At 39.1% G+C, this 13,928-nt stretch overlaps 1 pseudogene; it reads right to left on the reverse strand.

Annotated features, from left to right (window-relative positions):
• Positions 1-691: 691 nt before the first annotated feature.
• On the reverse strand, positions 692-9,727 carry LOC107790727 (zinc finger CCCH domain-containing protein 49-like; annotated as a pseudogene).
• Between the last annotated feature and the right edge of the window lie 4,201 nt (positions 9,728-13,928).

Below are 13,928 nucleotides of genomic sequence, written 5' to 3' on the forward strand. Positions count from 1 at the left end.
TAAATTCAACTCTATCTATTTTTCGGGTAAACATAGACATAATCTTTTGAGAAAGAAATTAACCCCTACAACTGTATGAAGAGAGTCAATATCGTTAGAATGTGCCGAAAACTAGCAGTGAATCAGGAGAAACTATCAAGAGATATAGGTCCAAACATAGAGCTCTTTCAGACTGCCACAACGATTCGAATGGAAGTGGGCCCGCCTAATTATGTGTAAATAAAATTCAAAATACAGTTTGCTGAAACTTGCACAAAACTAAGCAATTAAATAACCGGGACCGGAAATTAACAGTTCTTACAAAAAGGATAAAAGCCTCTCCTGTAAACAAAACCAATTCGCACTTCACCTAGGAATTTGGAAAAAAATTAAGTTGCTACTACCATCAAAGGATCCAACCACATCCCTACACATTTCACATCCTTAAGGAAGAAATACATGTTACATATAACTTAATCCCATATGGTTTAGAAATGGGACTGTGACCTTTCAAGATTGAAGAAATGACAGACTTTGCCCTTTTAAACTTGAATAAAGATATCCTTCTTAACTTACCTTTCAATGGAACACAAATTTTCCACAGTTACTAATTATCCCTATAGTATTAATAAAATTGGGATATGCAAAATAAATAATTTCTTCAAAATTCTTGAAAACTTCACCCAAACTTTTCTGAAAATGAACTTTCAGATGTATTAACAAGTAACATTGCTATATTCATCTAAATTTGTCAAACACAAATTATTTTTTTTAAAAGTACTTTTCATTATAAGCAGTTTTTTGTAGCTTGACCAAACGGACTCTAAATTACGGTTTGCCCAGAAGCTGAAAGGCTTAAATGAGGTCATAGTGTAGGAAACTTGAATAGAACCAAATTGGCAGTGACGAGAAACCTAACACCCAAAAATTGATTGGCACAACAGAATCAATACTTAATTCAAAATGGCTAAATTGCTGGCCATGTTTACATTGATTCTTCCCGATTGCAGATGCCTGCCAAAACTGCAAAAGATTAAGGTTGTTGTGCCGCTGCTGCTGATGTGTGGCTTGCTGACCACCAGGTGGAGTGGGGTTGTAGCTTGATAAGGTTGAGGATAATACTGTTGATATGGTAGAGGTGGTGGCGTATACCCATAGGGTGGATAATAAGGTGGGTAAAATTGACCTTGAGGAGAAGCCCCTCCTGGGATTGGACTAGGGCTCCCATCCTTTGTGGATCCATTGATGGATAATATGGTCTGTCTTGTTGAGGCATTGGGGGTATGTTGAAGCAAGGCATGGATGGGGGTTGGTCCAGAAGAGGCTGATTCTGCTGCTGTGATATGACTACCCTAGGCAACAATCCACTGAGAGCCACAACAGCTTGCTGCCTTGCTTCATCAGAGATCTCGGACTCTGGCTTAGGAGCTTGAGGTCTTCACCAGAGTAGCTTCAGTCTCAGGCCCTTTATCACCAGCTTGTTTGCTAGTTCCTGAGCTGATTTGTCTGCACCTTCTCTGGTTGTATACGTTGTTGCGAAAGCACAAACATACTGGACCACCATTTTGCTAGACTCAATTTCACCATCTGCATAAAAGTGGTCCCTAAGGTCTTGTTCAATGATTCTTTCATCAACACCACCCACATAGACGGTCCTAATGCTCTCGTCATCAGGGGCCTCCATTGAAGGCATTTCACCTGCTTTATTAAGTAGCTTTAAAGCCACTGGATCATTGACTCTTGAAGCATTTCAGATATAGTACAGTGAAAACTTTGTCAGTCAAACCCAATATGAGCCAATGAACATTCAGCAAGATAGTAATACAATTCATCTCTTCAACTTTAAGTTGGAGAACAATGTAGGAATAAATAAATCTTTGTAAAAGAGGACAGAATATATCTAGCAGAAAATTTATCGTCACTACAAATCACAGTATTACAAATACATTCATTCTTCCATACAACCAACACAGTGAAGATAAGCAAAAGACATTTCACAAGAAAAATAGCCTAGTCATCATGTAAAAAGGTGTGTCCCAAAAGTGCATAGAATATTTCACTAATTGCTCATGTGACAATGGTATGTTTCTAGATTTACATATCTAACTTAGTTATGTCGATAACCATGAAGTTGACTGGGTTGTAACAAGGAGTCAAGGACCCTTGCTAGTTTTGGCAATCCTCCAGCTCTTATTCAAATCTTAACAAAACATTGAAATGCATGAAGAAGCATTCACCCAAACTTTCTTCTTAGACTTCTATGGGTTGTAGAGTGCAAGGATTTGAACAGGCATAGTAACTAAAGATACCCCAAGAAGGCAGAAACCATACACAAGCGGAGGGATTAAGAAACCAGAAAGGAATAAGACACTGATAGAGTATAGGAATAAAGATTGCCAGCAGTAGAAAAGCAATTACAACACATTGGCATTTTTTAGCTGCAAAAACTATGAAAAAGCTACACAATATATTGAGAGCATCACAAACATCAGCTTTTTCGTCGAGGTGCTTCTTTTAAGTTATATAAAACCTTGGTTCCACCAACTTTAATATCTTCTCCTAATCTCAAACAGTACATCATCCCTAAGTAATTCTCAGCAAGGCCTGGAGAAGGGGGGAGGAGGACAAGACCAATAATAACGACAGCTTCCAAAATTGTCAAAACTTAAGCTTAAAATATAGTTTTAGCACAAAGTTTGGACACTTGAGCAAGTGTTGTTGTAGGTTTGCAGTATCAATGTCCTCGCCTTTTTGGGAGGGGGTGGGGTGGGAAGACAGTTTAAAGTATTTACTGGAAAGTATATATCCTCTTTAAGAAAGTAAATTCAGTTTTGAAAAAAAAAGAAAAGAAAAGAAAAGAGAGAGGGGCCTAACGTTTCAGCGAAATAATTCTCTGTCCTTATTATGTATAAATTAATTAAATTGCCCTGCAAGTAATGAGTTAAATAGCATGTCATAACAACACATTGTGCTTCCACTTAGTAATTCACATACCCTGCGGTCATGCTCCTCTGCAAAATATTCTCTATTTACGTAACTTTTCAAGATGGCATCATTAGAGTTGCTACTGAGAGCAGTGTCTCGGACATGAACTGGCAAACCATATTCAAGATCCAACAGGCAAACTTGACAAACATTCTTCAATTTGCTGCAGGTCTGACAAATCTCAGTCTTTTGTATCTCGCATCCTGACCAGGCCTCCACTAAACACTGTGAAGGGTCGTGTGGAGATCTTGCACTCCTTGTCATAATCTGCTTTTGTCTGCACGAATCCATGACAAGATCAAAAGACAAATAGTGAAGTTGGAGAAAGAAAGATTAAAGTAGAGAATGTGCAGCTGTAACAAAGTCAGACATCAGACTGGTTCTACTGCCAAACAAGATATAATCTTTTGAGAAAGAAATTAATCCCTACAACTGTATGAAGAGAGCCAATATCGTTAGAATGTGCCGAAAAGTAGCAGTGAATCAGGAGAAGCTATCAAGAGATAAAGGTCCAAACATAGAGTTCTTTCAAACTGCCACTACGATTCGAATGGAAGTGGGCCCGCCTAATTATGTGTAAATGAAATTCAAAATACAGTTTGCTGAAACTTGCACAAAACTAAGCAATTAAATAACCGGGACCAAAAATTAACAGTTCTTACAAAAAGGATAACAGCCTCTCCTGTAGAAACAAAACCAATTCGCACTTCACTTAGGAATTTGAAAAATAATTAAACTGCTACAACCATCAAAGGATCCAACCACATCCCCACACATTTCACATCCTTAAGGAAGAAATACATGTTACATATAACTTAATCCCATATGGTTTGGAAATGGGACTGTGACCTTTCAAGATTGACGAAATGATAGACTTTACCGTTTTAAACTTGAATAAAGATATCCTTCTTAACTTACCTTTTCAATGGAACACAAATTTTCCACAGTTACTGTATTAATAAAATTGGGATATGCAAAATAATTAATTTCTTCAAAATTCTTGAAAAATTCACCCAAAATTTTCTGAAAATGAACTTTCAGATGTATTCAAAAGTAACATTGCTATATTCACCTAAAACCACATCAATCAACTAGTCATTCAACTACGCCTCAGTCCCAAACTTTACTGTTGGTTATATGAATCCTCAATATCCATCTGCTCTAGCCTCTTTACACTTATTCACCTAAAACTACGGCCGGAAATTTTGCAAGTTCTTTGCGAATACAGTTTTCTACACTACACCTCAGTAGCAGATAGGAGCAGTGCAAATATGAAAACTTTCCTCCAGTATTTTCTTAATGGATTTAAGCAATTTGCACTGTCAATGGAATTTTTTTTATGACGGTGGTGTCTGGGCCAATTTGGGTGCACCTTGACTATTCCACAAGGTACCTACTACCTCCCACTAGCAGGTACCGAGTAACTCTGCCCCGCTTAAGTAGATGAGAACAAATCATCTAATATTTTTTTGCCTCTGCTGGGATTTGAACTCGAGTACCTCATGGTTCTACTCTCATTTCATTGACCACTAGGCCACATCGTTGGGTGCTACTGTCAGTGAATTTCAACCTATTCTACAAGGTTAGTTATCGTTTTTACTAGGTTACTACTAAATATTTAATTAGGACTTAATTGTGTTAGTATTTTCTATAGCATAAGTGCATAGAACTTAAACTCTCTTTTCATTAGCAGCCAAGCAACCAAAGGCCCTAAAAATCATAACTTTGCGATTCTGCTTCCAAATTACCATAATGACGAGAGAATAACAAACCCAAAGATCATTCAGGAGCTCTATAACAACAAAATTGAACCAAAACAAAATTACCATCCGCACGTAAGGACTGTTGCCAAGACACGACTCGGATATAATAGGGAAATCAGAATGTTCTCATCCATCAGCTTCTGCATCTCTCAGCAACCTATGCGCCATCAATTATTCTATATGTCAATTTGCAAAACGAATAAGTATGAAAAAGCTCATTCCAAACGCTATACTTACAGATTCTATTTGAAACTTAGCCTAAAGAAATAGGAATCTGAAAAGGTTTCGAAATTAATAATACCTGATAAAGGCAATTTAGGCTAGTGATAAACATACAGGCAAAAACTTTTCTTGTTACTGAAAAATCCATTATGACACGCCAATTAGCCAACGATTGAACCTCCAAGGCTAATGCACGCATCTCAGCTGAAACAAGAATTATACTGTCCGTGATCTTTCAACTCGAGGTATCCGTTACCCACAAAATATATTACAAGAAAAATGTCTAAATAAAACATCAAGTTACTTTATGATCTCAAAATGACAAAACGCATTGAAGTATAATAACTATATGATTCTTTCAAATTATATACTCTATATTATTTTAGTACACATGAAAGTAAATTTCACATAAGTGTGCATCTATTAACATATGTATTAATTACCAACTAATATGCATTTTGGCAAAAGAATAATAACTATAACCTTAAAAGATATGCTTTTCTTAATCATAACAGCATGCACAATATATATTTTGATATCGGCACTTCATATAAAATATCTACCCTATCATTCACAGAATTAAATTTCATCAAAGACTGCATAGGATAAAATAAATCTGTAAATCACTTTCTTCCCATGCCGTACATCGAAGCCATCTTCCTTCTCGCATCATATTCACATCGAAACACAACATTAATTAGCTTCTATAAGACTTGACAAATACAGAAGACATGTTAGTATAATTCAGGGTACACATTTTAAAAATAGTACATGAAAAGAAAGCATATAGGGTATCAAGCTACTTAGTCATACCATGAAAGTTTGGGAGAGGGTGGTGGAAGGGAGGGCAAGGAGTACAGTGTCTATATCATAGAACCAGTTTGGGTTCATGCCGGGTCGTTCTACTACGGAAGCAATTCACCTCATCAGGAGGTTGGTGGAACAGTACAGGGATAGGAAGAGGGATTTACACATGGTGTTTATTGACCTAGAGAAGGCGTACGACAAGGTCCCTAGGACGTTCTTTGGAGATGTCTAGAGGTGAAAGGTGTATCGGTAGCTTATATTCGGGCGATAAAAGATATGTATGATGGAGCTAAAACTCAGGTTAGGACTGTGGGAGAGGACTCAGAGCCTTTCCCAGTGGTTATGGGGTTACACCAAGGATCTGCGCTGTAACAAACTTGAAATAACCAATTCGCACACAAGTAAACGCACTTGTAGTATTGCCCTTACTAAACAGAATTACAAGGAATAGCAATTGAAATGACAAAGAAGAACTGATAAGAAGAAAGAGGTGAGAAACAGAGACCGATACCGAAGGGGATGAGGAAATCAGTGATACAGAGCAAAAATGAAAGAGAACATATTCAACATCACAATTCGCATAATTCTTCTTACTAACCTCTTGTCCCTTTTTAACCATTTGCTAATGGTCCTGGATTCCAAATAAAACTCTTCAATATTTTACTCAGCCCAATAATCCCAATTGACTCAGCCTTATTCACTTCTTCTAGCCCATGGGCTCTTACGGATTCAGCTTGGTTCACAACAATACTCCCGCCCTAAAAAAGAACCTTGTCCTCAAGGTTCGAGCCAATAATAGTATTAGCAACGCACTCTCCGCCAAATGTCTCTAGACAAAAGTGTTCTGGGAAATAGAAGAAGACTATGTGAACTATCACAACTTTGTCAACGGGGCATGAGATGGTGGCCACTGTAGTATTGACAACCTTTGGTTCCATGTCACCACAAATCCGAAGACAACAAGTTAGAATCTTGGCAGGGAGAGAGTCACACTTGACTTAAGCTTCTTGGCCAATTCTTTCCGAACCAGCAGCAAGAGTAGTGATGGCTTTAAGAAGAATGATAATCATGGGGTGCTGTAACATGGCTCCTTGTCCACATAGGATCATAGCAACTTTCAGCAACATCAAGGATAGATTGGAGGTAAAGAAATTATTTAGTAGTGCCTTCCAATAGAACTTTGGATCATAATTTTCCCCAAATAAAACATTGTTGCATATACAGCCTGATAGAAGGAGAGCAACCTGGTGTAAACTTGACATATAATCACCGCCAAGAATGGATGCACATATTTCGCTCATTTTCCAAAGATTCGAACTCAAGAGCGATGATTCAGTTGACTTATTCTTTCTCACTATTGCACGACATAGTTCTGTAGGAAATATAAAGTTGACAAAAGCCAAAGTCACTCCCAATTGCCTTTGACTACTGCCTTGGACATGGATGCCATCACCATTAATTAGATAATTGATAACTTTGGAAGTCATGCAATGAGCACCATTGGTGCATACCAGTTTTATCTCGTCGGCACAATTTATATTCTCAGCTGCAGTGAAAACTCTCGTTCCAACAAGTGCAAATACATTAAGATGGGCATCACAACATAACTGTAACATCAACTCATTATACATATATTCTGTTGGACCGAGTTCAAGCACATCCCCAAGTATAGCAGCTCGTGTACTCTTGCAATTGATGTTTCTTAACAACTCAATGTCATCCTTGGCCAAAATTAATTCTCCAGAAGAATTAGTTACAAGAGGTAAGAAGGCTATCTTTGGTGAACAGAGAAGAAAATTTTGGTTTGTGTCAGCATAAGAATAGCTACCAGGTAAAGCAATGGCCAGGGGTGATTGAGACCTCACACAAATCCAATCAGCAATATAGAAGTGAGCTAAACTTGGTAAAGTAGTAACTAACAATGCGAAAGGAGATTGCAAATTGTATGATTTCACAAATCATAGTTGTCCGGGATCCCACACTCTAGTCTTAGAGTTGGAATATGCGATGAAGCACAACCTGCTAATATATTCCAGCAATGGTAAGACCATCATGTACTCTATAGAATCGGTTAGAGCCAAGAACACGAAACTTATTCCAGGATCCCATACACTAAGAGTCGGCGCAGTTGCGTAAATGGTTACTATAAGGAATTTAGCAGCAGGATTAAATGGAAATTGACCCAAAATACATAGATCATTGAATTCCCCAGTAGAACTTCCATTATCATCTTCAATAAGTACTTTACATAATGCACTACACACGTCAGAATGGCGGCCTCCTTCTCTCGTTGGCATATCTCGTTCCAGATGTTCATGTGGCACTACAGAAATTTGTGTATCTCCCAAAACTTGGCATACAGATAATTCCACTCCATTGTTCATGCTTTTATGTGTGGCGACATTCCAAAAATCAGCAGGCACCAAGGATACAAATAGTTGATCTACTCAGCAACTGAAAAACTCTGCACTCTCGCCATATTCACCGCCTAACTCTGTTTGGGTGATAAATGGAGTGAATCCCTCAATTTGTTTTAAATCTGCAGATTCAACAGTTAAAAGCACATATGAAGCAGCCCTAAAATATTGCCCTATGTCGAACCAATTGTCCACACAACTACAAAATGGGATAGTCCCTGTTGTTGCTTCAGACGCATAGTAGAGAGAAGCACAAACCTTCGTATGACAGTAATAACAAGTATCAAGCATATGATCATAGTCCAAATTAACATTAACAGGTCATCAAGTGTTAGACCAATAGGAAAGTTATAACATGGGACCAAGCTAGCAAAAGGATCCAAAATCATAGCTGCAAAGTGACTGAGTTGTTCGGCAGTATCTCGTTGAGTACTTTTAGCCAACCATTGGGTATCGCTATCTGTAGCTTCTTCATCGTTGATTGGAGCATCTGATTGTGCCTCGACGATTACTTTGGAAAGCAGCTATGTAATATTTTGTCGAAAATCTTAGGTGAGTGATTATCGTCCAAATTAGCTGCAAAGTTAGAGGTATGTATATTTGCATTTGTGTCGTGGCACGCAACTGTAACAGAACAAATTTCCTCAATTGCTTTGGGAAAGCCTTTAGTAGGCATTTCATCGAACATATGCTTGACCTCTGAGTTACCATCTTCAAAAATTGATTCAAACTCACAAAAGTTGGAAACATTACTCTTAGCAGTTAGAGGACTTACATAGGTCTCTGGTAGTGCTAATGTTTCCGAACAATTAGAGTAAAATTGGAAATCAGTTGAACACCCTATTGAAGCAGGGGGAATCCATTTGCGATAATGCAGCTTCAGTTTCTCCATAAAATGCTTCCAGTGGACGAATTGTTTGTTCCGATATAGCCACTGAAACCATGCTAAAGCTTCGCCATCCAAGTAAGATGATGCTAAAGGGAGTTTAAATTTGTCGGCAATGGAGTAAAATTCAAAATACCTCTCCGCCTCTAAAACCTAAGCCTCCGAATTTCCACCACGAAACCGCCTTAATTCCACTGAAACTGGGTTGTCACGAAGAGTAGGTATTGCCGGACTGCGGATTGCTGGATCCCGGGGTGGAATGGAGGTTGTAGACTTTTTCCCCACTAGCTCCATTAACAACAAACGAATATCGGCGAAATCCTTAGAAAGCGAATCCTTCATTTCTTGAATTGAATCACGAATTGAGTCATCGACGAAAGCCTTGAGTACTTTTTGGTCCACCATTAGAGACGTCTGGATGAAAGCATCAATATAACAAACTTAAAATAACCAAATCGCACGCAAATAAACTCACTTATAGTATTGCCCTTACTATACAGAATTAGAAGGAATAGCAGTTGAAATGACATAGAAGAACTGATAAGAAGAAAGAGGTGAGAAACATAGACCGATACAGATATAGAGTAAAGATGGGAGAAAACATATTCAACATCATCACAATTGGCATAATCCTTCTTACTAACCTCTCTCTCCCTTTTTTACTATTTGCTATATCCCAAATAAAACTCTTCAATATTTTATTCAGCCCAATAATTTCAATTGACTCTTCTTCTAGCCCATGGGCTCTTACGGAGTCAGCTTGGTTCACAACATAAGCTCAGCCCGTTCTTATTTGTCTGGCGATGGACACACTGACACACCATATTCAAGGGGAGGTGCCATGGTGTATGTTGTTCGCTGATGATATAGTTCTGATTGATGAGACGTGAGGCAACGTTAACGAGAGATCGGAGGTATAGAGGCAGGCCCTACAGTCCAAAGGTTTCAAGTTGAGTAGGACCAAGACGAAATATTTGGAGTGTTAGTTCAGCCACGTGTCGGGGGAAGCGGGCGTGGAAGCGCGATTGGATTCACAAGTCATCCCTAAGAAAGAGAGTTTCAAGTACCTAGGGTCTATTATTCAAGGAGATGGGGAGATCGGCGGGATGTAATGCACTGTATTGGGGTGGGGTGGATGAAATGGAGGTTAGCGTCTAGAGTCTTGTGTGACAAGAATATGCTACCGAAACTTAAAGGTAAGTTCTATAAAGCGGTGGTTAGACCAGCCATGTTGTGTGGGGCTAAGTGTTGTCCAGTCAAGATTTCACATATCCAGAGAATAAAAGTAGCAAAAATTAGGATGTTGAGGTGGATGTGCGGGCACACTAGGATGGATAAGATTAGGAATGAGGACATTCGGGAGAGGGTGGGTGTGGCTCCTTTGGATGACAAGATACGGGAAGCGAAACTTAGATGGTTCGGGCACGTGCGGAGGAGAAACCTTCATGCTCCGGTTAGGAGGTGTGAGTGGTTGGCTCTGGCAAGTACGAGAAGAGGTAGAGGACGGCCTAAGAAATATTGTGGCGAGGTAATCAGGTAGGACATGGCGTGTCTTCAGATTTCCGAGGACATGGCCCTTGATATGAAGGTGTGGAGGTCGAGCATTAGTGTTGTAGGTTAGGGGTAGCGAGCGTGTCTCCTCGTTGTGCAGGCTAGTCTGATAGTATTTTGTCTAGGAGTGCTAGCGTATTTTGTTGTGTTTCACATTTTTGATGTCTTTCACATTTTGGCCTTTTTATTTATTTATTGTCTTTTACGATGCTGATTCTATTTTTCAGGTTTCTGTTGTTGTTAAGGATCTATTGTCTATGAACCGAGGGTCTCTCGAAAACAGTCTCTCTATACCTCCGGGGTAGTGGTAAGGTCTGCGTACACTCTCTACTGGGATAGTACTGGGTTGTTGTTGTTGTTGATAAAAGAAAGCATATAGTATCAAATAAAATGGAAGAAAAGAGAGACATATTGCAACTCTCCTGAGCCCGTGTACTATTGCAACCGCTTCTTAATATATATTTTTTCATCACCGCTTCTTAATATAGAGATAAATTATACTCTTATCAGATGCCAGTGAAGTGAATAGTTCACTGTTCAATTTAAAGTCCATCTTTCTATGACTCTAACAACACTGGCTGTGAAGAGAAGTGATGTACCAGTGATCACTCGATGAAGGCAAACTTGATAGAGGGCATTGAAATTATGTTCCCAATTCGATCGAACCGTTCCAAGCATTTTCTTGCATTATTTTAATTTAATTTATTATGGTTCCTCCATTCTAACCCAATAAATTAAAGTTCTTCTTTTTCTTATTTGTAATTGTACATGCATTTTGTAGGCATGCAATATATTTTGTAGGCATGCAATATATCTTGGTGCCACGTATCAAATGATGTGGCATGACAAGTCAAACGGAAGAGTCAATAGGATCGTGCCACGTATCAAAATGACAAGGCATGTCAAGTCAAATCAAAAGGCTAATGAAACCGTGCCACATGTGCAAGTGACATGTTCCGGCCAATCAAATGTGGCCATGTCACGCTTCAATCTGATTGGTCGAAAAGAGCTTGTTCTTATCATAACTCTACCTTTTCACAACTATAAATAGGGGTCTTCATAACTCAGAGAAGACCACCAGAAGTTATGACAAGAAGCAAGAATGAGCTCGTGGATCAAACACTTCAAATTCCTCCATAAGTTTCAAGTTCAAGCAATCAAGTTCAAGCTCAAGAACGAAGAACAAGTCAAGATTCAAGGAGTACGAGTTCAAATCAAAGTTCGTGCTAGTTGAATTTAAGATCATCGTTCGTGGAAACAAATATAGATTTAAGATCAAGCTCAAAGGCCCTTGAATTTATTTACTATTGGAAAGAAGAATCAGAGGGTTCATAGAGATTGTACACTCAAATATTTGAAATCAAATACTACGATTGTTGCAATATTTTCGGTTTTGATTTTATTTTCTCGACGCAATTTATTGTCTACAAATTCTGGCACGCCCAGTGGGACAATCTCTACCTCTCATCTCAACTTTTCAATCACCAAAGTTTAAGAACCTCAAAATGGTTTCAAAGAAAATCAATCCCGGATCATCTTCCATCAAGGTTGCTAACTCCAGGTTCTATGCTGATGTGGAAAGCATCCTCGATGTTACCTTTGAAAGTTTCGGACCAGTTACTAGGAGAAAAGCGAACTCTTTAGGACAACAAGCACTCCAAGTGCCGTCCGCATCAACCCTTATTTTCGGATCTTCATCCTCAAAAAGAGCAAGATCTTCCACAAACGTACCCAAAGGAGGGAAGACTACAGTTGATGCCTTAAAAGAAGTTAACCTTGGCACCGATAAAGAACCAAGACCCACCTACCTAAGTTCTTTACTAGAAGTTGATGAATAAAGAACTTATATTGAGTTACTCAAGGAGTTCAGGGATGTCTTTGCTTGGAGCTACAAAGATATGCCTGGCTTGGACCCGAAAGTAGTAGTCCATCACCTTGCCGTCAAGAATGGTGCCCGCCCTGTTAAACAAGCCCAAAGGCGCTTTAGGCCGGACTTGGTTCCCCTGATTGAAACCGAAGTTAAAAAAACTCATTGAAGCTGGATTTATTCGGGAAGTTAAATACCCAACGTGGGTTTCAAGTATTGTCCCTGTAAGGGAGAAGAATGGCCAGATCCGAGTGTGCGTCGACTTTAGGGATCTCAACAATGCGTGTCCCAAAAATGAGTTCCCGCTTCCTATTCCAGAGTTGATGATTGATGCTACTACTGGGTATGAGGCAGGGTCATTTATGGAAGGTTCGTCAAGCTATAACCAAATTCGCATGGCACCAAAAGATGAAGAGCTTACTGTATTTTGCACCCCCAAGGGTATTTATTTCTACAGGGTAATGCCTTTTGGCTTGAAGAACGTTGGTGCTACTTATCAAAGGGCTCTGCAGAATACTTTTTGACGATCTTCTCCACAATAATGTCGAATGTTATATGGACGACTTGGTGGTAAAATCAAGAAAGAGGGGCGACCACTTGAAAGACTTGTGAATGGTGTTTGAGTTGCTCCGGAGGTACTAACTTAGGATGAATCCATTAAAATGCACCTTTGGAGTTACTTTCAAAAAGTTCCTTGGTTTAATTGTCCGACATCGAGGGATTGAAATTGATTAAGCCAAAGTAGATACAATCTTGAAAATGCCTGAGCCTCGGGATATTCATGAATTGAAAAATCTGTAAGGAAAGCTAGCGTACCTTAGGAGATTCATCTCAAACCTAGCTGGGGATGCCAACCATTCAGTCGCCTTATGAAGAAAGGTGTCCCTATCAAATGGGACCAAGCGTGTAGCAATGCCTTCGAGAGCATTAAATCCTACTTGATAAAGCCTCTAGTTTTAGCAGCCCCTATACTTGGAAAGTCGTTGATACTATATATTTCGGCACAAGAAAGGTCTATTGGAGCGCTGTTGGCCCAAGAAAATAGTGAGGGGAAAGAAAACTCCCTCTACTACTTGAGCAGGATGATGACACCAAACGAGCTGAATTCTTTACCAATTGAAAAGTTGTGTTTGGCACTAGTCTTCTCGATTCAAAAGTTGAAGCACTACTTTCAAGCTCATATTGTTCATCTTGTTTCTAAATCAAATCACATCAAGTTTGTGATGTCAAAACCTGTTCTTAGTGATCGACTAGCGAGATGGTATCTCCAATTTCAACAATTCGAGATTTTGTACATCCCTCAAAAGGCTATAAAAGGACAAACATTGGCAGACTTCTTGGCAGATCACCCTATACCTGATGATTGGGAGCTAACTGACAAACTACCTGATGAGGACGCAATGGTCATTAAAGTTCAACCTCCTGGTCACTATGAGTACCTTGTTATGTCT

Source organism: Nicotiana tabacum, chromosome 15, assembly GCF_000715075.1.
Source record: "Nicotiana tabacum cultivar K326 chromosome 15, ASM71507v2, whole genome shotgun sequence".
Lineage (NCBI taxonomy): Eukaryota > Viridiplantae > Streptophyta > Magnoliopsida > Solanales > Solanaceae > Nicotiana > Nicotiana tabacum.